Source organism: Sminthopsis crassicaudata, chromosome 2 (genome assembly GCF_048593235.1).
Source record: "Sminthopsis crassicaudata isolate SCR6 chromosome 2, ASM4859323v1, whole genome shotgun sequence".
Lineage (NCBI taxonomy): Eukaryota > Metazoa > Chordata > Mammalia > Dasyuromorphia > Dasyuridae > Sminthopsis > Sminthopsis crassicaudata.
In genome coordinates this window covers 543,921,017-543,948,373 of record NC_133618.1, presented here as the reverse complement: position 1 = coordinate 543,948,373, position 27,357 = coordinate 543,921,017, and the positions used below count along the sequence as shown (strand labels likewise).

The window sequence follows — 27,357 nt, the reverse complement described above, 5'->3', positions numbered from 1 at the left end:
TAAATCACTGCTGAATTGAACAATCTTCACACCCACCTTCAAGGAGTTAGGTGATGCTATTAATCCCCATTTTACAGATGAAGAATCTGAGTCTGAGAGAGTTTAAATGGTTTGATTAGGGTTACCCAACTAGAAAGTATTTGAGATAGGGTTTAAACTTAAATCTTTCTGACTCTGATTCTTGTTTTACTATCCATTACTCCACACTGCCCCTGTAATTAATCTGAAAGACAGTGATTCACCAGCAGAAATAGTGCTGCTTCTTACCTTCCTGTTCCAATGTTTTCAATCAATAAATATTTATTGAATGCTTGCCATGTGCCAGGCACTGTGCTAAGTGCTGGGTATATGAAAAGAGGCAAAAGATAGTTCTGAGCTAAAGGAGCTCACAATATTTTTAGGATTCTATCTTCTGAATTTCTTTATTCCTTCTTGAGGAAAAGCTAGCTCCTTGTGGGTGACTGACTGCTGGGCTTTCAGGGATTCCTTGTTTCATAGACAGATAACTTGTTTTTAATGGCAAAAGCTACTTTTCTCCTTGCTTTCTTTGTCTGATATTAGGACCTCCTCCATTTCTCCAGGTGTTGTTGAAGAGCATCCAAGGAAAGGAACCTTCATACCCCTTCCCCTTTAATGCTAAATAATGTTTGTGACAGTAATTGGATCACCGAAGAGTAACAGCTTTTGATTTGGCACCTGGAAATTAAACCTGGTTCTGAGTTTTGAAAAGGTGATGGTAACTAGGTTTCTTAGGTGGAATAGTAAATATGATTTCACTTATGGGCTAAAAGGGGCTCCATTCCTTCATCTGCTTCTCTTCTTCCCCTGTTCCCTCCTCTTCTCCCAACCTCTTACCTCTCCTTTTTTTTTTGGTTTTCTTTGATTGCCCAATAGTAGTAGCTGAGGGTGTATATGTAGCCTTATAGCTTAAAGACCCTCAATCAAATGGATGTGTCCACAGATTGACCACATTTTAATGTGCACTTTAAGGAAAATGCCAAGAGTTATAAATGAAGGACTTATAATGGGTCCTGCCCACCATGTATCCATGTGGCTAGGTGAGCCTCTGTAGATGCCCTCTCCATGGGTGAGGTTCATGCCCTTGGTTCCCCTGCAGTTGCTCTAGTTGATTTGATTCAGCAATAGACCTGGGCTGACCTTCTGTTCCATGCTCACAGACTGTACCCTGTCAGCAGACCTATTGTAATTCAATTAAAATGCATTGTGTTTCATGCAACTGAACAATCATTGGTTTTACAACTCTGCCCAGAGCCTGCCTGCCTGATGACATGTCCTGTCCCTCATTTTCCTTCTTAAATTCCTCTGTCCATCCCTATAAAGTCTCATCTGAGAGCCATCTTTGGGACCCTATGCTCCCTCTTTCTTAAAAGCTGCTAGCTCATGCAACAGATAGAGTTCTGAACATAGAATCAGGAAGAGCTCAAATCTTGGCTCAAATGGTGACTGTGTGACTGACAAGTCACCCAACTTCTTTCATCCTATTTCCTCATCTGTAAAATAGAAATAATAATTTCATTTACCTCCCAGTATTGTAATAAGGACCAGATGAGCCAACACATATACATAGCTTTTTGAACTTTAAAGTGCATACAGTACTTTATAACATAAAGTATATGTAAATGCAAAGTACTTTCCTTCATCTCTTCCTCCTCCTAATCATCATCATCACCATCATATTCAATCTCTTCTGCTAAAGTCCAGCTCTAGCTTCCCTCCCATAATTACTTCTTTACTAAAGACAACTCACAGTCTCTTAAGATTTCATAGCAATTATCATCTATGCCATTCACTTGTCACTTATATACATTTGTATTATTAATTCATGGATTTCTTTTATGTATACAGTCTATCTTGTTTGATAATAGGAAATATCAAAAGGAATATCAGATTTGGTGCCAGAAATCCAAATTTCAGCATCATGTTACCTCCTGACCATATGACCACAGAGTCATCTGAGTCTTAGTTTTCTCATCTTTATGCAGTAATAGTTGTATGACTTCCCCTTCTATCTAGCTTACTGTTTACTGGGTAGAGAAATACATAATTTCTCTCTATAATCAGTCCTATGATTTCATTTGAATATGAAAACCTCAATAAGGGAATTTCTTCTATTGATTTGCTGCAGTTTGTATTCTTTTAAGATTTATGTAAGATACAGAGAGATTAATATCAAGATTAAATGATTTGCCCCCATCATACAGGACATATCACAAATGGAACTTGAGCCCAGACCTTACTATTTCTGAGATCAGGTTCTTTTTTTTCCATGATACCTTTTTTTTTAAATAGTTTTTTATTTTCAAAATATATGCAAAGAGAATTTTCAACATTCATTCTTTCAAAGCCTTGTATTCCCAAGTTTTCTCCCTTCTTTTTCCCCACTCCCTCCCCTAGATAGTAAGTAAATCAGTATAAGTTAAATATATGCAATTCTTCTATACATATTCCATATTTATCATGGTGCATGAGAAAAATCAGATCAAAAAGAGAAAAAAAAGTGAGAAAACAAAAACAAGCAAGCAAACAACAGCAAAGGTGAAAATACTATGTTGTGATTCACATTCATTCCCCACAGTGCTCTTTCTGGATGCTGAGGGCTCTCTCCATCCCAAGTCTATTGTAACTAAACTGAATCAACTCACTGTTGAAAAGAATCATATCCATTAGAGTTGATCATCACAATGTTATTGTTGCTTCCACTATACCTTAATTTTTATTTGCCTAACTGATTGGTTCATTGTCTTTTTCTTTTTCTCTGATGTCTTAAGTTTTTATTAAACTCCTAAATAGCAGGAACTACATTTTATACTTTGTTTGGTATTCTCTATCACAGGACTTAGCATAATATTTCAGGCTCAATAAATTTTTGTTTGTTTTTTTTAGTGTCATTGAGCAATGAGCCTTCTTCTCACAACAATCCTGTAAGGTAGATGTTATTATCACCATTTACAGATGAATTACATCAGGAGGTCTCTGATATCAAAATAATTTTCATAATAATTTTAAGGCATCTTAATTTTGAATACATCCACTAAACAAAAACTCATGGAAGGGGTGACTCTCAAGAGTTTTACAAAATATCAAGGGAGCCCATTCATTTGGGATAGTTAATTTCTGTTTAAAGTGTAAACAGACTATAGTCTGAGTGAGCTTAGCCTGGGGGACAAATCCCCTCTCCTTGGTTCTTTCCATTAGTGTGTTAAGTTACTCAAATCATGGAGCAGAAAACTAGCCAGAAATGTCTATATAGAAATGTCTTCCCCTGCCCAGATGCTTTGAGGCTCTTGAGTCTCCTGATCAAGCCAAGTTCTTAGCTGGAGGAGTTTAAGACTAGAAGTCTGCGTCTTTAAATGTCCACCAATTAGGGATGATTTTCACTTGTCTGGAGAGTTCCCTTTCAGAAGAGATTTAAGATATTTCAGAGTCTCCTCTGGCATCTTTGGTTATTATTTGCTAATTCTTATAAATATTTCTACCTTAATCCAGGATTTTTTTATTGCCTGTAATATTCCAAGAATTGTGCCAGGTACAGTGGACACAAATACCAAAGCAAAACAGTCACTGCCATCAAGAAGCTTACATTCTTGTGAGAGAAAATAGGCTATTTAAAAGACATATAAAATAGATCCCAAGTAACCATGAGTGAGGGGCATTCACTTAGGGAGAACCCATGAAAGGCCCCATTTAGAGGGGCTGCTTGAACTGAGTCTTGAAGGAAAACATGAATTCCCAAAGGTAGAGATAAGGAGGGAGGACATTCCAGGAATTCAGGATGGTTGGTGCAAAAGTTCAGAAACCAGAGATGTAGTAGTAAGGGTCAGGAATATCAGAGTCACCATGGCTAGACTGTAGAGCCTGTGAAGGAAATAATATGTGATAAGCCTGGAAAGATAAGAAGGAGTCAGGTTGTGAAGAGTCTTCAGTAACAAACAGAGGCTTCTATATTTGATCCTAGAAGTAATTTGAGGTTAATGGAATTTATTGAGTAAGGGGGATTTTAGAGTCTGGCCTGTGCTTTAGGAAAATCACTCTGGTTTTGTGAAGGATAGAAAGAGAGGAAAAGTGATGGAAGCAAGCAAAGTTGAGGGAGTTAAAATGATGGGTGAGTGGGAGCAGATTAGAGAGATCAGATTCGTGAAAACCCAAAAGAAAGTAAATATTTTGGAGAGAGGGAGAGGTTAATAGCATTCGATGTGTGGCGAGGTCAAGGAATACTAGGACTGAGAAAAGTCCATTAGAACTGGCAATTAAGAGATCACTGGGCACATGGGAGAGGGCAGTTTCAGTTGAATAATGAGACTTGAAGACAAATTATAGCAAAATACAGTTCCCAATATTTTATTTATTTTACTGTTCTAATTTTAATTAAATTCATTAAACTCTTAAGGCCCTTCTGTGGGTCCAGCAATCCAAAGACACAAAGATTTCATAAAGGTTGTTGGGAACTAATGCAGAATGAAGTGAGCAGAAAGAACAATTTATACTATAAACTCAGTATTATAAGAGTAAATGGTTTTTGAGTGCTTTTTTTAAGAATGATGAGTTTCAAATGTTTGCACTATTGTATTTGTATACAGGTTACTTATACCTTCGGAATCCAATTCTTACCGAGCAACAAGAAATTTGGTTTTACTCACATATATTATATTAAGGATATACTGTAACACATTTAATATGTATGGGATAGCCTGTCATTTAGGGGAGGGAGTAGAGGGAGGGAGGGGAAAATTTGGAAAAGTGAATACAAGGGATAATCTTGTAAAAAAAAAAAATTACCCACGCATATGTACTGTCAAAAAATTATAATTATAAAATTAATAAAAAACAAAACAAAACAAAAAAAACAAAAAACCAATGAGATGATTCAGACCAGTCTCAATGGTATTGTGATGAAGAGAGCCATCTTACACCCAGAGAGAGCACTGTGGCGACAGTGTGTGGATCACAACATAGCATCTTCACTCTTTTTGTTGTTATTGATTTGAATTTTGTTTTCCTTCTTATTTTTTTTTCTTTTTTGATCTGATTTTTCTTGTTCAGCAAGATAATTGTATAAATACATATGGAAGAATTGCAAAAAAAAAAAAAAAAAAAAAAAAGAATGATGAGTTTCGAAAGTTATAAGAACCATGATCAATATAGTGACCATTCATGGACCAATTATAACCACTGAACCAATGATCATTCAGAGGACCAATGATGAAATAGACTATACATTACAGAGAAACACACACACACATATTTGTGTATGGCCATTGTGAAGAATTTGTCTTATTTATATACTATCTATATTTATTATTAAATACTATTCATATTGATTACAACAAATTTCCTTTTTTATTCCTTTTTTTCCCAATGGGGTGGAGGTGTGAAGGAATTCCTTGACTTGGGTACTTGCATTTATGTTATCATTTCTCTTCCTCATTCCCCAAAACCCTTCTGATTCCCCATACTGCATCCCTTAGTTTCTGTTAACTACATTGACTTTTTAAAACAGAAATTTTTAAAAGAAAACTTTAAAAGAGGTGGTTCATTGTAAAACGGGGTAAAGGTAATCCCATTTCTTTGTCAAAATATTTATAAAGTTTTTAGTGCCATACAATTAGTAGCGCAATTGGGACTATGTATTTCAATTTTGAAAATATGTATTAAGCTTCTGTTAAGTCTCTTGATTCCTGGCCCATTAATGCTTTCTTGATACCACACTTGGTGATTAAGAATAGCTATATGTTTCTAATCCTAGTTTGCTTTTGTATCAATACTTGACCTTATACATGAATCGGTATAACTACAGACAAAAAAATCTATTCTTCATGTTTTCTGAAAAGTAGCTGCATATGATCTAGAGTAATCTTCAGTAGATCCTTGGGCATATTGGAAAATTTTGCCGTCAGGGAAATGATAGCCTCCGGGCACTGTTGCATATGGAATTACTCATTTTTAATATACAAAAAATTTGAGAGTCCTAAAAAGAACCTGACAGTACCTGAAATTCAGAATAAAACTCCTCTGTCCCTGCAACATCTGAGATCAGTAGGATATCTTCTGGCGTTATTGAAAGGCTTCTCTTCTCTGGCACCTTCGGTCCTCATATTTTACAAGCAAATCAACTTAATGTAGAAGTGTTGGTATGTATATTTCAGAGTTACATCTTCTTGATTCTGAAATTTGGGTTTTTCTTTTTCCTTTTATAGTATGCTGCAGGATCATCTTGTGTGAAGAGTTCACTTTATAATAAGATCATAAATTAAAGGTAAGAGGAATCTTAGTGATCATCTTCTCCAGTCCCCTCATTTTACAGAAAAGGGAACTGAGGTTCAGAGAGGGTTATGTTACACAGAGGTGTGAGGTCTGAATCCAAGTCCTTTGATTCCAAACCTAGGCCTTTTAAAAAAGTTATTTCTTTTAAAATTTTGCCAAGTCTCCTCAGTTTACAATGAAAGTTTCCAACAGTCCCTTTTGATTGACCAAATTCAGTATTTCTATTAACTTAAGAAAGTGCTGCTGAGTAAAATTCTATCTGAATGGCTGTCAATGTCATTCCATCAGATAACTCTTGTCAACAGTAGTTTACAGGTAATTCAAAGAAGAATACACAATCCATAAAGTGCAAATAAATTTAGATCAATTCCCTCTTACATTGCAGAGGGTTACAATGTGTATAGATTCTATGAGAATGGCCATTTTTACCTTTTTGCATCCTTTGGAAGAGCATTTGGGATTTATTATAATCATTTGAATCACCTGGTATTGGAGTTACTCATGACATCAAAGCTCTGAAGGTATACTATAGACTTGAGCGTCAAGGGCATGGTTTCTCAGAAGAAAACTTGCACCAGTATTCATAAATGACTAGAAAAGTCACTACATCAAAAAGATAATTTACATGATATCTTCTCATCAGGCTCACTGCTAAGAGTGTTGAAGCCCTAAGCTAATAATATCCCTCTAATTGTAATCATGCAATTTGGAATCCCTCTGTGGAGATAGTTCTACTGCTGATCCTTGTCCATCACTGTCAATTTCCCATGTATCTTGTTTAAAAGTCACACCCTGGTCTGGATTAGTTAGAAAGGCTTCATGGAGAAGGTGGGACTTGAAGTGGACCTTGAATGATAATAGTTTGTATTTTCCTCTGGTTCCCTCATCATTACTACCTGACGTGTGACGTGACTAGGACCATTGCTAATCACATTGATGCTCCTCTGTTATGAAACAATGGTTGGATTGCTGGCTCCTGGCCTGAAAAGTCAAACCAAATGCCTCTCTTCCCACTGGGATTTCTTTTCATCTTTATTTATTTCTAACCTTTTGACATCACTTGCATAAGACAAAGAAATTCATCCTAGAATAGGAAAATGAAGAAATTTTCTGCGTTTTAAAATCGGGAAAGTAGAAATAGATGGCATTTAATTCTAAACTCTTTTGTCTTCTTCCAAACTATGAATCATGTGGCAACTTTAGATTTTAAGTGATTATACTAGAAATATTATCATGGGTGATTCAGATGCAAAGCTTTTTAAAAAGAGAACTTAGAGGGAAATCAGAGTGTTATGTTGATCTTCTTTGGACCATGTTGATTGGCATGAAACTTTCCTGTTGTGCTGACTTAAGTTAGTGCCCTTGGTGAAGATGCCATCTTCTGTACTCCTAGGAAATCTTTTGTAGGGCAGCACATTGAATTTGAAACAAATCATTTTCATATATTTCATTAACTATTTCCCAATTGCATTTAAAAAGATTTTAATGTTCTTTTTGTTTAAAAGATTTTGAGTTCCAAATTCTCTTCTTCCCATACCTTACTCAGCCCTTGAGAAGGCAAGCAATATGATATCAATTATACATGTGAAGTCAGGCAAAATATATTTCCATATTAGCCATATTGCAAAAGAAAATACAACAACCCCCCCAAAAAAACCCCAAGAAAAATATAATGGGAAAAATATGCTTCAGTCTGCACTCAGAGGAACAAATCTTTTTCAAACATTATCATATAATAATAAGCCACATTTATATACCACTTTATGATAACAAAGGGGCAGCTAGGTGGCTCAGTAGATAAATGCTAGAGTTGGAATCAGGAAGACTCTAAATTTGACTTCAAACACTAGTTGTGACATCCTGGAGATGACAGGTGACTTGTATTTGTCTGGGTTTCTTTATTGGTAAAATAGGGGCATAACCTCCCAAGAATATTATAAGGATCAAATCAGATAATGGTGCTATTATTGTTATTGTTGTCATTACTGTGAGCAATTCTATGGGCAAGTACATCAATTGTTTCCCATATACTACTAATTTGGATCCTGAGGCTTGGATAGATTATTGAAAGAATACTGGTTCTGGGAGACCAAGAATCACATTTTAAATCTTAGAAATTTACCTTAACTCTACAGGCCTTAGTTTCCTCATCTGTAAAAATCAAGGGTTTGAACTAGATATTCTTGAGGTCCCTTCCTGCTTCACTTTGTGATCTGTGATCCTTAAATTTGTCAAATTGCCTTAATCTCAACCCAGACCTTCTTCTCTGTCAGTCCCTTGAAAAACATGACAGGTCAGACAATTCCATTATAGTTACTTACTTACTTCAGTGTTTTTGATCAGTATAAAATGTTAATATCACTTAATTCTTTCTCCTTCCATTGCTCTTTCAGTTCTACTTTCAATTACTATTATTATATGTGAATATATCTTTAAAATAAGTTATGCCACAGAATATATTGACAAATGACTAAATTAAAAGGTTTTCAAAGAGAATGAATGTAAAATATTGAGAGCTGGCCCCATTTTTCATGTTTGCTCTAGTTCTACTAAAAGATTTTCATAAAGCTGAAATTTTTTTACGGATGCAGCTACCTTGTATGAATGTTTCCCTTCATGATTAATATACTGAATGAAGTTTGCTGCCTAGTCCATCTACTGGAGAGGTATAACCAAGGATAATTAGTGAATCAGACTAAAGAACATTTTTTTCTCTGAGATTAATGCTTTTATTGTTGTCATTGACAAATTTTTAAACCTGCTCATGTGTGGACAGTGTTTTCCTGAAACATCTGAATTGCTTGACAACTTTTCGAATGAAATATCTTCTTATTGGGAAATGTTAGGAAATTAGTAGAAGTTAGAGTGAAAATGATGCTTATTTAAATATTCTAAGATTTATTAAAATAAAACTTGTTTAATTGATATTGATCTATGCTACCTGGATTCAGTAAATGACAGTTTTTTAAGATTATTATAAGATATTAAAAGATATAAGATATTAAAAACTCCTTCAAAATCTATTTTAAAGTTTGTTTCCACTTATTTTTCTTTATCATTTCTCTATCTCTGTAATTTTGGACTCTAAAATTTAAACTATCCCTGGAAAGGAGGCCATTTTAACAAAGAAAAATAAGCAAGGTAGAAAACAACTTGGTGAAATAGGTAGTAATAAGAGGAAGGTAATAGTGCATTTTACTTTGGGAACTTTCTATGCTAAAATAACTTTGAAAAAAGTAATTTTTTTTAAAGAAACAAGTTGTTAAGGATGATAATGTGTTTGGTACAGCAAGTGTGCTGTTTATCAGATTTCTTTATCTTTTTGTCACTTTGTTTCACCTTGATTTATTTGTATTCTCAGATTTCTTGGGGCAAAAAACATAGGTGACTAAGTAGAGGTATTATATAATTCTTGGTTTATTGTTTCCTAAATAATTTTATGTCATAGAACTCAGACTTTTCATAACCTAAGGTAGAATTTTGCATCAGATTTTTGTTTTCATATAAGTTCTACTTGATTTTTCATAAAAAAGAGCTTTTTAGAAATAAATATTCATAGACAGAAGCCGGGTCTTCATTGGCATCCTTTTCTCCAAAAAGGGTGAATCTAAATGAATCTACAAATCTGAAAAAAACCCAAGAAGATTTAGGGACATGTAATTTAGTAAGGTTTAGTATTCCAGTGATTATAATGATCACATTTAGATTTTTAAAATTCAGAAAAAGGGAAATGCTTAGCCTTCAACTCATCTTCTGGCTGTACTTTAATTTTCTTCTTTTGATTGTTATTTTTGAAGTGAATTTTCAAGCAGCTTTTAACTTTTTTGCCTCCTTTCTGTTATGGAAGTTGAGGAATTGATTGTGTTACAGATTTGTCAACTATATTTAAAAGCTTCATGTCAAAGTAAACCCTGAAAAAAAGACAGCAGAATAGTATATATTGATATTCTGAAGATTCAATGAAAAATGCAACATCTGAGGAGCAGTCTTTTAGTTCTGACTGTTAGGGTGGGGACAAGAGAAAGTCAATACTTTTATTATTGAAACAGAGAGAAAGTGGTGTTTTAGAAGAAGAAATTATTTTTGTGGGGTTTTGTGGAGGTTTTTGGTCAGTGGAGATAAATATATTTTATCTCCGTAGCATTGATCCTGTTTTCTATATATACTCCCAGCAGCATAGTCTGAGGCATATATTGGAAGTTTAAATTCAGAGCATTCAAGCACTCATACTGTGAAACTCAATTACATTGTAGTGATATGTTCACATAAAGTTGCAGTGAAGGTACTTAGAAGGTAGAGAAATGTTATTGCATATCTGTAATCAGGTGCTTAAACATAATGGCTCTAGCTAGCTTTCTTGAAGTACAGAACTACTTGATTGCTGTAATGCTCTCCCAAGTCACTGTGGAATTGACTTAATATAAATGAAACCTCAGATCTCCAAAGCAGATGCTGACAGCTATGGCATCAGCATGTACTAAGAAAGTAATGGCTAAATCTGGGAACTTTACCCAAACAGAATTTCCAGCCAGGACTGCCAGTGGGACTTCCCAACACAGATGGGCTGAGGACATAAAATCAATTTTGAATGGAGAATTGCTTTTCTCATTCTAACTGTCACTCATGCAAATTCAGGAAAGCCTTTTGGGATGCTAGTACCCAGCATCCTCCACCATCCTGGTGAAGGGCTTGCTGCTTATGGACATGCCTGCTGACTGGTTGGTTGGGCAGGGGAGGGGAGAAACAGAAAGAGAGAAGAGGAGGGAGACATGATGTTTGCAACATGCTTGTCCTTTTTAATGGCTTGTATTGCCTGTATTTTTCTGTGATTACTGAGAAGGAAGTGAATGGAGAGGAAATATATTTATATCATGAAGGGAGTTGGAAGGCACCTTTTAAATTTCCATTTCATTTATCTAGTTTTCATTAATGTAGGCACTTCAAGCATTATTTCATGCAGACCTTAGAACAAATACAGCTGTGTCCCAATTAGTGTGAATAAAGAATTCTGTAAAGGTTGCATGTATTTGAATTCATACTAGTCTAAGGTATAATTAGATAAATTATGGCCATTGGTTCCAGTCCATATGCAGTGTGAATTCAAGTAATGCAACCACTTGACAAGGATTCATTATCTGCATTCATTATAGCCTACCTATATTAAAAAAGCAAGAGGTTAGTTGAATAAAAAATTGTTGAAGATTTCAGATGTTGAAAGTTTTGTATTAGCTACCAAAAGGAATTTAGGCAAATGTAAGATATAGTCTCTGCTTTCTGTCAATGCATGATGTATGGGGGAGAAAAGAAACATACAATGACAATTCAAGGTAATATATCAAAAGTTCCATGAGACATTTATGAATGGATGTAGAGAGAATTGAGCAGAACCAAGAGAAATTGTTTATGTAAGAACTATAACATAAAGAAAAATAACTCGAAACAGGGATCACTTATCATTCCAGAAGACTGATGATGTCTGTCACTCATGCTTTTCATGTCTTGACAGAGATAGGATGGACCTTAGGTGAGGAATATGAAAGATGTGGTGAATTTGATTTGCTGAACTATACTTTCTGTAACAAGGCAGGACTTTTAAAATATTTGAATGAATTGAGAGGATGAGAGACTCAGTGATAGTGATGGGGGAAAAAAAGCCAAGAATGATGAGTGTAGATAATTTTTTAAAGAATACAAACAGAATAGAAAGAGTTCAGAAGGAATTAAACAAGTATTACTGTTTTGGAATGAATGCTTTCCCCACCCTCAGCCCCTTAAATCAAGTTGTATGTGATAGGGATTTGTAGTTTCATTTGTAATCCTCTTTTTTTCCTGCCTTCAATGTATATAGAAATTCTCATTGTGTTGGCATTTTTCAAGATCATAATAGCAAAAAAATATACAGCCAAAAAAAAAAAAAAAGTGTCATATGAAGAAAACAGATAAGTGTTAAAAGAATATAATCAGTCTCCTAAGAGGCAGGAGCCATTTTTCCTTAAAATAAAGTTTAAATTTTTTTTTTAATTAATGACTTTTTTTTCCAAACACCACAGTCATTATGTATCATCTCCTTTTGTCTGTCTGTCTCTCTTTCTCTCTCTTTTTTGGTTAAACAAGATATCCTCTTAGTTAAAGAATTATATAAATAATGCCATATAATCATGGACAAATTATTTTATTCCTCTGAGTAAGACATGTTGAAAGAAAGTGAAAGAGATAATATGAAAGTAAAGACTGACAGAAAAGGAAAAAAAAAATCTATTGAATCCTGTAAGCATTTATTAAGCACCAAGGACATAAACACAAAAACTCAACTTCAGCTTTCAAAGAAATTAAACTAAGAACAATGCCATATATGTGAATAATATCATACAAAATGTGAGTGAAATAATTACTAAGTAATTTCATCCAGGGCAGCACAAAAAAAGAATAGCATCTGTGGGAAAAGCTTCTTGTAAGATGAAGATAGCTAGGTATTCTCAGAAATAGAGGGTTAGGAGAAAGGATATTTTAGGCATGGAGAATAGTTCAGGTGAAGGCCCAGAATGAGTGAGTTGGTATGTCAGATAAAGATAAACTATATAGGTCAGTTGGAATAGAGGGTATGAGAAAAAATCATTCATTTTAAAGGAAGAGAGAAAGAAAGGGAACAAGCATTTAAATAATACTGATTATATGCTAAACACTTTACAAATATTATTTCTTAAAAAAAACACATAGCAAAACTTTTTTTGTAATTTTAAATAACCATCAATTAATTTGTTGTCTCCTTAAGCCTCTCTCCTACCTCCCATTATTTCAGTGGGACAGAGCTTTTTTAAAAATAAAGTTTTTACATTCATAATATATAATGATGGTATATAATTCATCTTTTTTATTAAAGCTTTTTATTTTTAAAATGTATGCATGGATAATTTTTCAACATTGACCCTTGCAAAACCTTATTTTCCAAATTTCTTCTCTTTCCCCCCACCCCCTCCTCTAGATGGCAATTAATCCAATATGTGTTAAACATTAAAAATATATTAAATCCAATATATGTATACATATTTATACAATTATCTTGTTGCACAAGTAAAATCAGATCAAAAAGAAAACAATATGAGAATGAAAATAAAATGCAAATACCAACAAAAAGAGTGAAACTGCTGTGTTGTGATCCACACTCAGTCCCCACAGTCCTCTCTCTGGGTGCAGATTCTCTTCATCACAAGATCATTGGAATTGGCCTCTCATTGTTGAAAAGAGCCACATCCATCAGAACTGATCATTGTATAATCTTCTTTATTGCCATGTACAATGATCTGATTCTGCTCATTTCACTTAGCATTAGTTCATATAAGTCTCTCCAGGCCTCTTTGAAATCATCCTTCTTGTTGTTTCTTGTAGAACTAATATATATAAAAATTTGTCTTAATAAAAAAAAAGGGGGAGGTTTCTTTGTAACCTGTGGGTTTGGAAGTAGTAGTACCAGATGTAGTACATTATGTCCATTGATAGTACGTTGTGTTATGCTGTCATTGCACTGTCTTCCCAAATTGTTGCCATGACTTACAATTCCAGATGTCACTGCTTAACAGAATAATCAGTATACTTTCCACTCTATGTGAATCAGTCAGTCTGTTTCAGTTACCCAAAATCCATATAGACTGAATGAACATGCTGTGGAGTTTTAGCTAAACCATGTTGCTGACAAATCTTTCTTTGGCTGATAGGGAAACCTGAGAATCCTAGTATTATCATATTAGTGGAAACCCACTACCAGCTTAGCATGGGTAAATCTTTGTCATCCTTGAAACATTTTTATATAAGCCATGCATTGGCTTTGAGAGAGTTTAGATCATGGAGATACTATAGGAAAATAGTTTTGAGATTAAAGCATAGTGAATTCAGATCACCTTTCTTCACCCACATTCACAGCCTGACTTTGTTATTCAGCAGGAGCCTAGTAAATTCATGATCTATTTCTTCTCTTAATTCTTGTGTCATTAACTGTGACCATATCATTTAGCATCTCATTACCTAATTGTTTCATTGCTTGTCTTTCCAATGAAATCAATTCAAAACTTTAGGATAAGACTTTAATATTATAGGACACTCTTGTTCCCACCATAGTGCAAAGCATAGTATTCAGAAGATGCTAGATATACAGCATTTATTTATTGATCATTTGGTTTACTGGGAAGCTTTTACACTAGGAGTTTGCCACACTTTGAAGTCATTGGTCTAAACCATTAGATTCAAAAAATGAGTGAATATTTTTTTATTCCAAATGAGTGAATATTTTTTTATTCCTAAGCTATATATATATATTTGCAGAAAGGTGGGCCGGTCCACACCCTTTAGCTGTGATCCTCCAACCTCCTTATATTGCTACCCTAGGCTTTAGGAACTTAGCTCAGGTTAAACTGTTGCCTAGGGACATACAAAGGCCATCACCACTATTTATTGTGGTATTTATAGATTTCTCAACCATTTAACCTATATAAAATAGTACTACCTTCATTTTTTAAAATTATCTCCTTTTTTGTTTGTATAACTGATGAAGTTTTTGAGCATTGTGTCACAAACCCATTTTCCTCATAAACCTGTTGTATTTAATTACTTAGATTTGCATAACAAATTTTTTTGCACTATGTTATAGCGGAAATGATTATGTTTAGCTCGCACAGATATTTAGAAAGACTTATGTGATCTCAGATCCTAAATGGAAAAGGACCCTAAAAATCATGAAATCCATGAAAAATTATGTAGCCATGAAATTAGATCATCTCCTTGTCTTAAATTATTACTTTAGAAAATATTTGCCTTTAATTAATGCTTTTTATCAATTGATAGTTAATTGACAATATCTTCTAATCATTTAATTCTAAGTTTCTGTGTTCTCATTCTCTTCTCTTTTTTTGGTTGGGGGAGACTAGGCAGTTAGGGTTAAATGACTTGCCCAGGGTCACATAACTAGTAACTATTAAGATGTCTGAGATCAGATTTGAATTCTCGTCCTCCTGAGTCAGGGCTGGTGCTTTATCCTTTGCACCATCTAGCTGTCCTTCTGTGTTTTCTATGTACCTAGTTTAAGTGCTAGTGATTTCTAGAGAATTATTAAATTCATTAATGATTTTCTTTAAGAATTACTTTTGTTAGGTTTTAATACATCTAAAGCTTTTTGCCTACTCTAGGATCCCATGTTAATTCAGTTGTTACAATTATGGAGAAAACTTTTTCCTTTTCATCATTCTTCATATGCTATCAACTGTTAAGTGTTGTTGATTCTCCTTCTGCACTATTTTTCATACAGTATCCTCTCCATTCACACAACTAGCCACACATTGGTTTACACCCTCACATCCTCTTGCCTATACTATTGCATTAGTTTCCTAATTGGTCTTCTTGCTTTTCATCTTTCCCCTCTGCAGTCCTTTCTCCCTATCGCTGACAAATTGATGTTTCTAAAATGCTGTTCTTGCTATGTCGGTATTCTACAGAAAAATCTTCACTGCCTTTCTCTTGCCTATAGGATGCAATACAGAAATATACATTCTGACAATTTAAGTCTTCCTCAAAATGATTCTCACCTATTTTCCAGTTTTCTCTCATATTATTCCCCTTTAAAAACTCTTCATGCCAGTCAAAATGACCTATTAAGTGTCCTCTGTGGAAGCTCTCAGATCTAGAAGTCACCCCCACTTCATCCTTAGAAAATTATTATCTCTTTTGAATCATAAATTATAGAATGTCTTTTCTTATCCCTCTAGCTTTTGGTGCTTTCTCTTAAATTTACTGCATATGTCTTTGTATATTTTTATATTATCTGAATACATGTTGTGTTCCACCCCTTTCCCCATAGAATACATGCTTATTAGGATACAGGTATTGTTGTGTTTTTAATCTCAATTCTCAGGGCTAGTGCTTCTTGGCAAATAATAGGCATTTAATGCATTTATTTAATTAAATTTGAATAATCACTCCTTATAATTGATCTCCATTCAGGTTTTTTTTCCATTCAATTTCTCTTTTTTTTAAAGATGTCTTGATTTTCAGTCATGCATGTGACTCTTTTTGACCCCATTTTGGGGTTTTGGTGATAAGTACTGGAGTGGTTTCGCCATTTCCTTTTCTAGCTGATTTTATATTCAAAACTGAGGCAACTAGGGTTAAATAACTTGCCCAGAGTCACACAGATACTGTATGTCTGAGGCCAGATTTGAATTCAAGAAGATGATGAGTTTTTCCGGCTTCTGGAATAACACTTTATCCATTGTACCAACTAGGTACCTCAAAAGAAAATATACTGGGACAGCTAGATGGCACATCTTTTCTATTTGTGACCAAGAGAGTTCAACTTTAGAAGATCAAGGTGTCAGAATTAAATCTGCGAATGATTGAAGTTGAAGGAGGTGAAATATTAGAGAAAAAGGCAAACTTAAAGACAGAACCAAAGATTATATTAACGTCAGTTCCATTTCCCAATGAAAAAAGAAGTCACTCTTTTTAAAGATTCACATCTTGGGGCAGCTGGGTGGCGCAGTGGATAGAGCATCAGCCCTGTAGTCAGGAGGAGCCAAGTTCAAATCTGATCTCAGACACTTAACACTTCCTAGCTGTGTGACCCTGGGCAAGTCACTTAATCCCCAATAGCCTCAGCAAAAAAAAAAAAAATAAAATTAAAAAAAAAAAATTATTTATATATATAAAAGACTCTCATCCTGAGTGGGATGCCTTTGATATCTTTAAGTGTAACATACTGATATTTGCTTTCAACTTTAAAATAGGTTTTATTTTGAAATTTTTTTTATTTTTGTTGTCCAGTGGTCATGTTACCCACTATACACATGAGATATGGGATTCTGTAGCAATTTGCATATTCATAGGTTGAAAAATGAAGGGACAGGAGTAGATCCAAGAAGGCTTACAACAAATGTAATTGATTGAATTTTGTTAACCTAAAGTTTTAAAGTCAAGCAAAATGTATATATATGTTTTTAGACTGACTTAGTCTTCTGACCTACTTTTCTGGTTGTTCATACTATTAAATTAATCAGGATACATCTCCAGAAAGACCAAGTTTGAGTCAGCCTTGTCAGACTTTTGTCTTTAAAAGAATCAGATTCTGGAAAGAGTCCCCAGGCATCAGTGTCATTCTTTCTGTTGGAGTAACCACATTGCCTCTAGAGGACTTTTCAGATAAGAAGCATAATTATATTAAGAATTCAGGTAATTTACCTTGCTACCTAAAGTGAAAATAAGTCATAAGGGCAGACAGTTCTAGGAATTGTCCTGTCCTCCTGTAATTGCCTTGCAAGGGATTCTTAACAAAGGTCTATGGTTAGGTTTCAGGAAATCAGTGACCTTAGGTGGGGGGAGGAGGGGCAGGGGAAGGGTGTGAGTCAATTGAATTTTTTTTTCAGCCAATCAATAAGTATTTTTAAAGAACAATTATGACTATTTATTTCATTTTTAATTTTTTACAATTTTATTTTTTATTTTTTATTTATTTATTTTATTTATTTATTTTTATTTTTTATTTATTTATTTTTTTCTCCAATTACATATCAAGACGATTTTTAGCATTTATTTTTATAAGATTTTGGATTCCAGATTTTTCTCCCTTCTCTTATCTCCCTTCTTCCTAAAATGATAAGCAGTTTTAAATAAGTAATATATATGCTATCGTGTAAAACATTTCCTGATTAGTCATAGTTATGAAAAAATAAAGAGATGAAAAGGGAAAAAAACAATGAAAAAAATAAAATGAAAAAAAATGTTTTGATCTGCATTCAGAGCCCATTAATTCTTTATTTGGGTATGGATAGCATTTTCCTTCTTGAGTCCTTTGTATTTATCTTTTACAAGATTTATCTTTTACAAGAGTCAATGTTGAAAAAATTACCCATGAATATGCTTTGTAAATAAAAAGTTATAATAATTTTTTAAAAAGAATTTAGGTACTATGTCACTTGGTTTAAACATTTGGTTTAAATCAAATGTTAAACCACTTGGTTTAACATACATGTATGTTAAACACTGATATTACTTCATTATCTGTCGTACCTTTTAGGAATATGTACTTTCTTTTCTCAATTTTTTAATTAGCTCACTTTTTGCTTTTACTCTCTCTGAGATAGGATTGTTATCCCTGCTTTTTTTTTTTTTTTTTTTTTTAAACTTCAACTGAAGCATAATAGATCTGTTCTAGTTCCTTTTATTCCAAGGTTATCTCTCTTCTTCAGGTGTTATATCTCATAAATATGATATTATAGGATCCTGGTTTTCGATCCACTCTACTATCCCCTGCCATTTTGGGGGAGTGTTCATTTCCTATTAACAGTGATGATTACTAATTATATATTTCTCATCATCTCTTTTCCCCCTCCTATTCTCTCTCCTTTCACTCTTTCCCTCCTAACTAATATTTTCCTTCTGTCTACTGCCTCCCTCAGTCTATTTCCTCCTCTGTCAGTGCCTTTGTTGGCCCCCTCTCCTATATAATTTAATCTTCTCCCCTCCTATTTTCCTTTTGGGTAAGATAAATTTCTATACTCAACCGATTATTCCTCTTTGAGCCAATACTAATGAGAGTAAGGTTCAAGCAATGCCCATCTTTCCCTCCGTTGCAACAGGTTTTTTACACTTTTTATCTGAAACAATTTACCCCATTCTGTTTTTCCCTTTTATTGTACTTAGTGTACTCTTTTTTCTCATCCACTCAATTAAATTTTGAATATCATTCTCTCAGATACCCTTTAGTTGTACCCTCTGTCTATGTATATTTCTTTTAGCTGTACTATTAGTGGTGGGATGTAAATAGGATATAAACAGGTCAGCTTCATTGAATCCTTTGTTTGCTTTTCCATTTTTCCCTTTTTAGCCTTCTCTTGTGTCTTCATATTAGAGATCAATTTTTTTTTTTTTTTTTTTTTTTTTTTTTGTGGTTCAATTCTGGTCTTTTCCTTGTGAAAGCTTGCTTCTGTTTCACTGAAGAATCATTTTGTCTCTTTGAAGTGATTCTTGGTTGTAGTCCTAGCTCCTTTGCCTACTGTAATATCATGTTCCATGACTGCCTATCCTTTCATGTTACAGCTGCTAAATCCCGTGATGATTGTGGCTCGTCAATATTTGACTTGTTTCTTTCTGCATTATTTTTTCCTTGAACTGATAGTTTTAAATTTTGGCTATAATGTTCCTTGGAGATTTTATTTTGGGATCTCTTTCTTGAGGTGAATAGTGGATTCTTTCAATGCCTATTTTGACCTCTGATTCCAGAATATTATGAGGACAGTTTTCCTTGATATTTTCTTGAAAGATACTGTCTAGGTTGATTATGACTTTCAGGTAGTTCAGTGATTCTAATATTGTTTTGCCTGGATCTGTTTTTTAGATAAATTGTTTTTGTTATGAGGTATTTTACATTTTCAGTTTTTTCATTTTTTTGAATTTGATGGATTCTAGATGTCCCATAGAATCAGTAGCTTCCACTTGCTCAATTCCAGCTTTTAAGGAATTGTTTTCCTTGATTAGCTTTAGTACTTCCTTTTCCATTTGGCCAATTGTACTTTTTAAGTAGTTATTTTCTTTAGCGAATTTTTGTATCTCCTATTCTGTTTGGCTTATTCTGCTTTTTAATAGCTTTTTTTTCTTATTCCAACATGTTGTTTCATGATTTTCTTGCATCATTATAGTTTCTTTTCCCAACTTTTTTTCTTTTCTTATATGATTTTTAATCTTTTTGAGCTCTTCCTTGAGTTCTTTGTGGACTTTTGAGCTCACATCCCAATTTTCTTTGTGCTTTTGCCCATAGCTGTTTTGACATTATTATTTCTTCTGAGTTTGTCTTGACCTTCCTATTGCCACAGTAACTTTCTCTGATCAGATTCTTTTGTGGTGGTTTTTGGGTTGGGTTTTTTTTGGCCTTTTCCCTTTCTTTTAAAGATGAGCTCTTTTGAGAGGGGAAGGGGTACTGTCTCAGAATTCTTGCACTAAGGTGGAGTGAGGGTGTAGCTGATGCTGCTGAAGTTGTAGGGGTCTGGTAACTTACCTGGTGCTTAGCCAGGTTCCTACCTCTGGTGTCTTATGTGCAGAGGCTGGTGATGTGTTTTTGCGGTTCATGGGTCTACGCTGAAGCACACATTGTCTGGATGAAGCAGGAAGCAGTCCCAGTATTATCAGCTGCTTGCTAGCTTAGACACCTGAAGAGCTGGTATCTATCTGTTTGCTGGGACTGTGCCAAAGTGCGTGATGGTTCTCAGGGCTGGAGTCTGCAAGTTCTCTTGGCCACATATGCAGAGGCACTGGGGAGTCTTGGTTTTGGTATTTGCCTGATGCACAGCACTGCTGGTTTGCCAAGACAGGGCTTGCTTCAGGCTTGCTGGGATTTTTCCTGTTTGTACTATATTTCCCTTTTACTCAAGTTAGACAGAACTTTTTGTGTGTATTTTCCAAGTTTCTTGAACTAACAGATTCTTTCTTCCTATTTTTTTGCTTGTTCTGTGGTTCCAGGATTTGTTTTAGGACACTCTTTTATGGTCTTTTGGAGGTGAATATGGGAGAGTTATGGCAATTATCTACATCCTTATTTTTACTAATATCTAACTGAAATTTAATACTTCCTGCAATTATGATTTTTAAAAAAATGCTATAGTAAAACTAAGCTTCACCAGATAACAGAAGGGATTCATGACACACACACAAGTGAAAATTCTTTCACTTAGAGATCGACAAACTTATTTCTGAGTAAATAACTGAAGCCCTCCTGATGTCTGATTGAAAAAAAAAAAAAAAAAAAAGTAATAGCCAGTGTCTGGTGAGGTCACAGCGGTAAAAATGCTATGAGAGCAAACAATGAAATGGCAGCCTTTCCTTGCAATATTGGCTAACATGTTTTGAGCAAAATGATTGAAGCCAGAATAAAAGACTCAGAGAAAAGTTAAGTGAAGTCACTTATCATGTTGCTTATAGATTTGGGGGAGGGAGGAGGGGAATGATCACTGTCCACAATTGCTGTTTCATCAACACAAGCCTTGCAACTGAGCCATGTCCTAATAATGTCACTCTGCTTAGTCAGAACATCTAGTAAAGTGTTTAGGGGAAAATGGGAGAGGTCACTGAGAGAAGGATGCCAGACCTCTGGGTGTCTGCATGGAATAAATAGATGGATTATTCTTGTCTTGGCCCTCCCACTACTTTTCTCTTAACAACTGATTTTACACACACACACACACACACACACACACACACACACACACACACACACACACAAATATCCTGAATTACCTGAAGCAATTTTGTAGCATCTGGCTATTTGGATTGTTTCTTCTGTGAATTTCTTTGTTACTTTTGTTCATTGTTTAATGTCTGTAATTTTTGACATTGTTATCCATGTTCTCTGTGACTTAGAAAAATGTAAACAAGTATTCTTGCTGCCCACTTTCCATCCAGATGGATACACAAGAGTCTCAACATCACCCCAAAGCTCATTTAAAGCACTGAGGTCCAGAAAAGAGAAAAATATACCCCTGAGCCTGTTATCTTGCAGATTTATGATGTTCTATGGCCTAACCCCTGCAAAGCAGAGTCATTTCATACACATACATGCAAAGGTCTGGTCTAGCTCCTCTTGTCAGGATAAGCAAAAGTCCTTGCCCCACGTGTGGACGCCAATTGTAACGAGCTGTCGTCTCTAGAAGCTGCCAGATCACTCTCTGGGAAGAGATATGCTGTGTCTACTCAAATCTTTCAGACAGATTCTTCTTCCTGTAGTGAACCGTTGTCTCCAGGCAGTTGCTGTTAACTCTTGTCCTTAGAAGTGACTTCCCTTCCTGCAGAGAGCCCCGTCAAGCCTGATGCAATTCAGAGTCTTCTTTTTATCTCTGGGAGTCCTCTCTTTTATTCTCCCAGAGAATGGGCGTGGGATAATGCAAGGGCTTCTGGGAAGAACCACCTCAGCCAATGAGCCTGCTCCTTCCATCAAGTCAACCTGAGTTCTCACCTTGTAATTGTCCAACCTGAATTCTCACCTCGTCACTATCCAGACAACCCGAGTTCTCACTTAGTAATCCTAACACATACACATCCAATAGATGGATGGATGTGTGTATATATACACACATTCACACATACAAATGTACACACACATGCACAAATACATTTTCATTGCTATTCTTCAGTCCCATGTTTGCAACAAATCTGTTTATAAATTTAAAATCCTATATAATCAGAGGACTTTAACAATGAAATGACATTTTCAAGGGCAAGTTTGGACTAATTTCATGAAGAAGTATGTATGATTCATCTCATTTTATTGCTAGAATGAAACAATTATGGATCATCTTTTTTTCAACTCTGTATTTTGCATTTGGGAACTCGGATTCAGAGGTATTGGAACTCACCCAGGGTCACATAGTTAATTAGTGACATAGGGATTAACATTTGCAAAGTTTTTATCTGATTACCTATATAATCTCTGAAGATGAATACTTTTTAAATTCTGTATATAAATATAAAGGAAAATATCTGTTGATTGAATTAGAATTAAATATAAAAACTTATGAATGTAAGTTAGAGATAGTTTGAGGGTAAGTAGTCATAGGAAAAAATATACACACACATACTCATGTATATAAATGTATGTGTAGACATGTATAAACACAAATATATGCATAAATAGGCATATGTGGTATGTATTTTGTATAATAATTGTTGGTTTAAAAAAAGGTGAAACAAAATTGTGGAAGGATAAATAATCCAGGGAAAGAAATTCTGACTTTGGAATCAAGGAAATTGTCATTTGATGCATTTGTCAACCCTTAAAAATTTGGCCATTAATTGTTTATTGTACAATAATTGAATGATTCAGCATTAAGTTCTACTATGTTCCAGGTGTTCTGTCTGCTATTAGAGATAATCATCACTCAGTTAACAATTAGCATTTATTAAATACTTATTAAATTATTAAATAACTCCTTTTTGTGAACCACTTTGGTAAGTGCTGAGGTTGAAAAAAAAATAAGTCCCTGTTCTTAGGGAGTTTATAGTCTATAAAAGGAGATCATAATACATATAAATATGTATAAACTTATAAGGATAGAGACTAAATTTAGGAGAGGTAACTTCTAATATTTCTGGAGCTTATTGTCTTAGTTGCCTAAAACACTCAGACAGAGATCAGCAGTCAAGTTTGTACCCATACCTATATCCATGCTATCTTTTCTACATAAAAATGACATACCAATTAATTTTTTCAAAGTTATTGAGGAATATAAGAAAAAACCCTACATAAAAGGTAGCTTCTGAGTTGAACTTTGAAAGGAAGCTATGGATTTCAAAAGCCAGAATTACTGGTAGGGGAAATAGACTGTGCAAAGACACATAAACAGTTGAAATGTCTTTAGGGGAAAGTAGGTTGGCCTGTTTGATTTAAAAGCAAAGTATGTAAAAGGAAAGAATAATGTGTAATAAACTGGAAAGATAAACTAGAGCCACATTGTTAAGGGCTTTAAATGCCCAGCAGGGGAGTTTGCATTTATCCTTCAATCAAGAGGGACACATTGAAGGTTGTTAATGAGCAGAAAAGTGATGTGGTCAGACCTGTACTGTAATGATATCCATTTGGTATAAGTGTGCATAATAGGTTAGGGAAAGGGGAAACTGGAAGCATTGAGCTCTGTTGAAAGATGATGAGGAACTATAAAACAGTGGAGAATTTGTCAATGAAGAGAAAGAGACAGATATGAGGACTGCAATCCAAAAAATGAAACTTTATGGCATCTTTGAAAAACAGGAAAATTGAGGGCCCTTGTCTTCCAGGATATGTAGAAATGAAGGTTAAAACTCTGGACTTAAAAAAACAAACAAACAAATCTGTTTTCTTTTGGTAGAGTAGAATTATATCTCAAAAATCTCAGTTGATTTAAAAAGAGAATATTTGTAGGTCTGATATACCTACTGTAACAATTATGCAAGACAGATCTAAACAGAGAGAATTCTGTATCCACATTTAAGTTTGTTCCATAAATGGACCAAATTAGCTCTATTTGAATGAGTTTTTAAATTGGTTATTATGTAATTATATCAGCAATGTATAATATTTTAATTTTTTTGGCTTTCTTAATTTCCCTAAGGTTTGTTACAAGGCACCTTGTTATCATTCAGAATAACTTGGTTTCTAGCTAAGTAATGATTTTCTTCAAATGCTCATTTCCCATCCTTCCTAGGTAGGAGTTGTAGGATTACATTTTCTGTGTCTTGGACTATGTAGAAAATCCAAGTATTGAGTGCTAGTATTTTTTATTCCTCCATTAAAATTCTAATCATGCTATTACTATAGTTTGCACTAGAAGAAGTCATAAAACAGGGGAGAATGACAACAGAGATTGTCAACATGGATCATGAACAGTCTCATTTACCATGACCTTGATATATAAATCAGAATTCTGTAATTATTTCAGCATCCTGTACTCACAAGGAAACTGGTAAAATGTACAATGATGTTAATTGATAGTCACTGCTATATTTAAGCCTCATGCTACAATTATTTAGTCTTGGTAACAAGGAGAGGACTATAATTTTCTTTTTTTCTTTTTTCTTTTGGCTAATAATTCACAGTGTAATTCTGAACTAAGACTAGAAACTATTGTAGTTCTAAAACTATTCATGAACCCACTGAGGTTTTGTTTCTGCACACAGTATAACCAGTTTACAAGCACAATGCTTCTGGAACATCTTGTATAGTTTGAAATACCAATTTGAAAATGGATTTGAAATAGCATATGTAATCTTAAATGTAATTTTCTTGTTAGGATTGGTGATACCCAAGATTATTAAAATGGTTCCCAGCATGTGTGAATTATAGAAGAAATTTTCTGTTTTCTCTAAATGGGTTTTTTGATGGTTAACTTTTTATATTAGAAAGTAAAAATATTGAAACAATTGACAAAATTGGTACAAATCCATCTTGGCTATATTATAATAGAAGTGCCTGGGAGGTAAGAACCCATATAAAAATGTTGACATCATATATACACAAGGAAGCTTATTTTGGCAAATTAGTTAATAATATAATATGTATAAAGAAAAAGATTCATAACTATAGACTTAAAGAAATACTATTTGAATTGCTATCTTGGTCAGAAGTTAACTTAAAAAGATCTTTTCATTCACAATAACCCAGTAAATATTCTAATTTAATTCAAAGTATTCTTTCCCAGTACTGAAAGCAGATTTAGTTGGGATATCTGTTTAAAAGTTAAATTAAGCCAGTGAGGAAAGAAAAAAAAAAAAGTTTGACTTGGTTCATCAATATCATGTTCTAATTCCTTAAGAATAATATCATCTTGAAACAAGGAACTATCTTAATTCTAGTTTTATATTTTAAAGTACCAGCTCATAGTTGGTGTTCGATAAATGCTTGTCAATCGGTATACATTATTCAGCCATACCAACTATCAAATAGTTTTGTCCACAAATTAGCAAGATAGATATAACTTAAAAAAAAAAAAAAAAAAAAAAGATATCCCAACTCTGGTCAGGGGAAAAATCATACACATTTGTTACATGAAGATTTTTTATGGTATGACAATAGCATCATATGATTTTTTTTTTTTTTTTATTTTGGTCTTTCCTCCTTGTCTTCATACAGACCAGAAGAGATTCATTAGGTACTTTCACAGCCTTGAAATGAAATCCAGGAATATCACCATGACATGACTTTAAAACTAAATCTAGCAAGCAGAACCTCCTCATTTTCCTTAATAATGTTCAGGTTGCTGTTGTTGGAAACAAAAATGGTGGTTTTGTTGTTATTAATCTTAATTGAGCTCATCTTAACTGAGCTGAACTGACAGTGGCAGAAGGGAGCTGTTTGGTTTCCACCTCTACTTTCCCCAAGACTGTCCCCTAATTTTTCCTAATACTAATTCCCTTTGCATGAAATGTCCCTCCAAATGGAATAGCCTTCAGGGCAGTGTCTAAATGGGCTTTCTTGAGCAATTTTCATGCTACTTTGGTTCTCCTGTAGCCACAAAGCTTTCCAGAAGCATGAAGATTACAGAATTGACTCCTGCCACCATCTCCGCCAAGCATAAAGTCCAGATTGGCTTTTGTTTTTAAAGGTCTAAAATCAAAATAGAAACTAATTGAATCTCAGATAACTGAAATAGAGACAAGATGAAAATTTACTTCTATGCCATAAGATTAAGTGACCTATTCAATTCCCAACTTCCTTCAAGTCCCCAGAAATTCTCTGGAGAAAAAAGCAGAACTAAATGAATTTACATGGGCCAGAGATTATAAAGGGGATGTTTAGTGTACTTAATCTACTCTCATTTACATAAGAACAATAAATATGTTAACTACAAATCTTTTCTATTTATTAACCTATTTAAACTTAAACTTGTATTTTTGAGGGTATTTTGCATTTCTGTGTTTTATGTTTTTAATTAAGAGATAGCACAGCAGGGTACTTGAAGTGTTGGCTTTGCAGTCTAGGAGACCTGGATTTAATTCCTACTTCTGACACATAGTTTTGTAACACTGGACAAGTTACTTAATCTTTCCTTTCTTCAGGCACCTCAGTGCCCCAGGCCACTTGCCACTTTTGCCCGTGCTTGGTGGGATAGTTGGAAGTTATGTACATCAGTGAAATCACAGGTTTGTTCTTTTATTTTAAAAAATAATTTTCTATGAAAAACAAATAGAAGAAAATCTGAATCATGCAAGGAAAAATTTGGACTATATCTCTTCACAACTAATTCTTTTTATACAGAATTGCAAAATGTTGGCATTAGAAATTGCATTAGTGATTATCTAGTTGAATTCATGCCTGAAGATCTGACTGGTGGCTGTGTAGTCTTTTCTTGAAAACTGTCATTAAGAGGAAAAGGACTGCCTTTTGAAATAGTCCATTCCACTTTGGGATAGCCATAGACATAAGAACATTTTTTCTAAATGTACTTTGCAATATATAATATAATTTGCAATATATAACATTTGAGATCATATAGAACAATGTTCTTCCATAGCCAACAAATGATATTCCTTCAGATACTTAGAACAAGTTTCATGCTTCCCTCAACCCTTCATCAT

The 27,357-nt window shown here is 34.2% G+C and overlaps 1 protein-coding gene across 1 annotated transcript in view; it reads left to right on the top strand.

The window, feature by feature from the left end:
* TLN2 (talin 2) overlaps nt 1-27,357 on the top strand; it is a 528,019-nt gene that overhangs the window by 250,851 nt on the left and 249,811 nt on the right. The window contains 1 exon segment of the mRNA XM_074294922.1: nt 6,216-6,274. The gene's annotated coding sequence lies outside the window, so the exon portion shown is untranslated.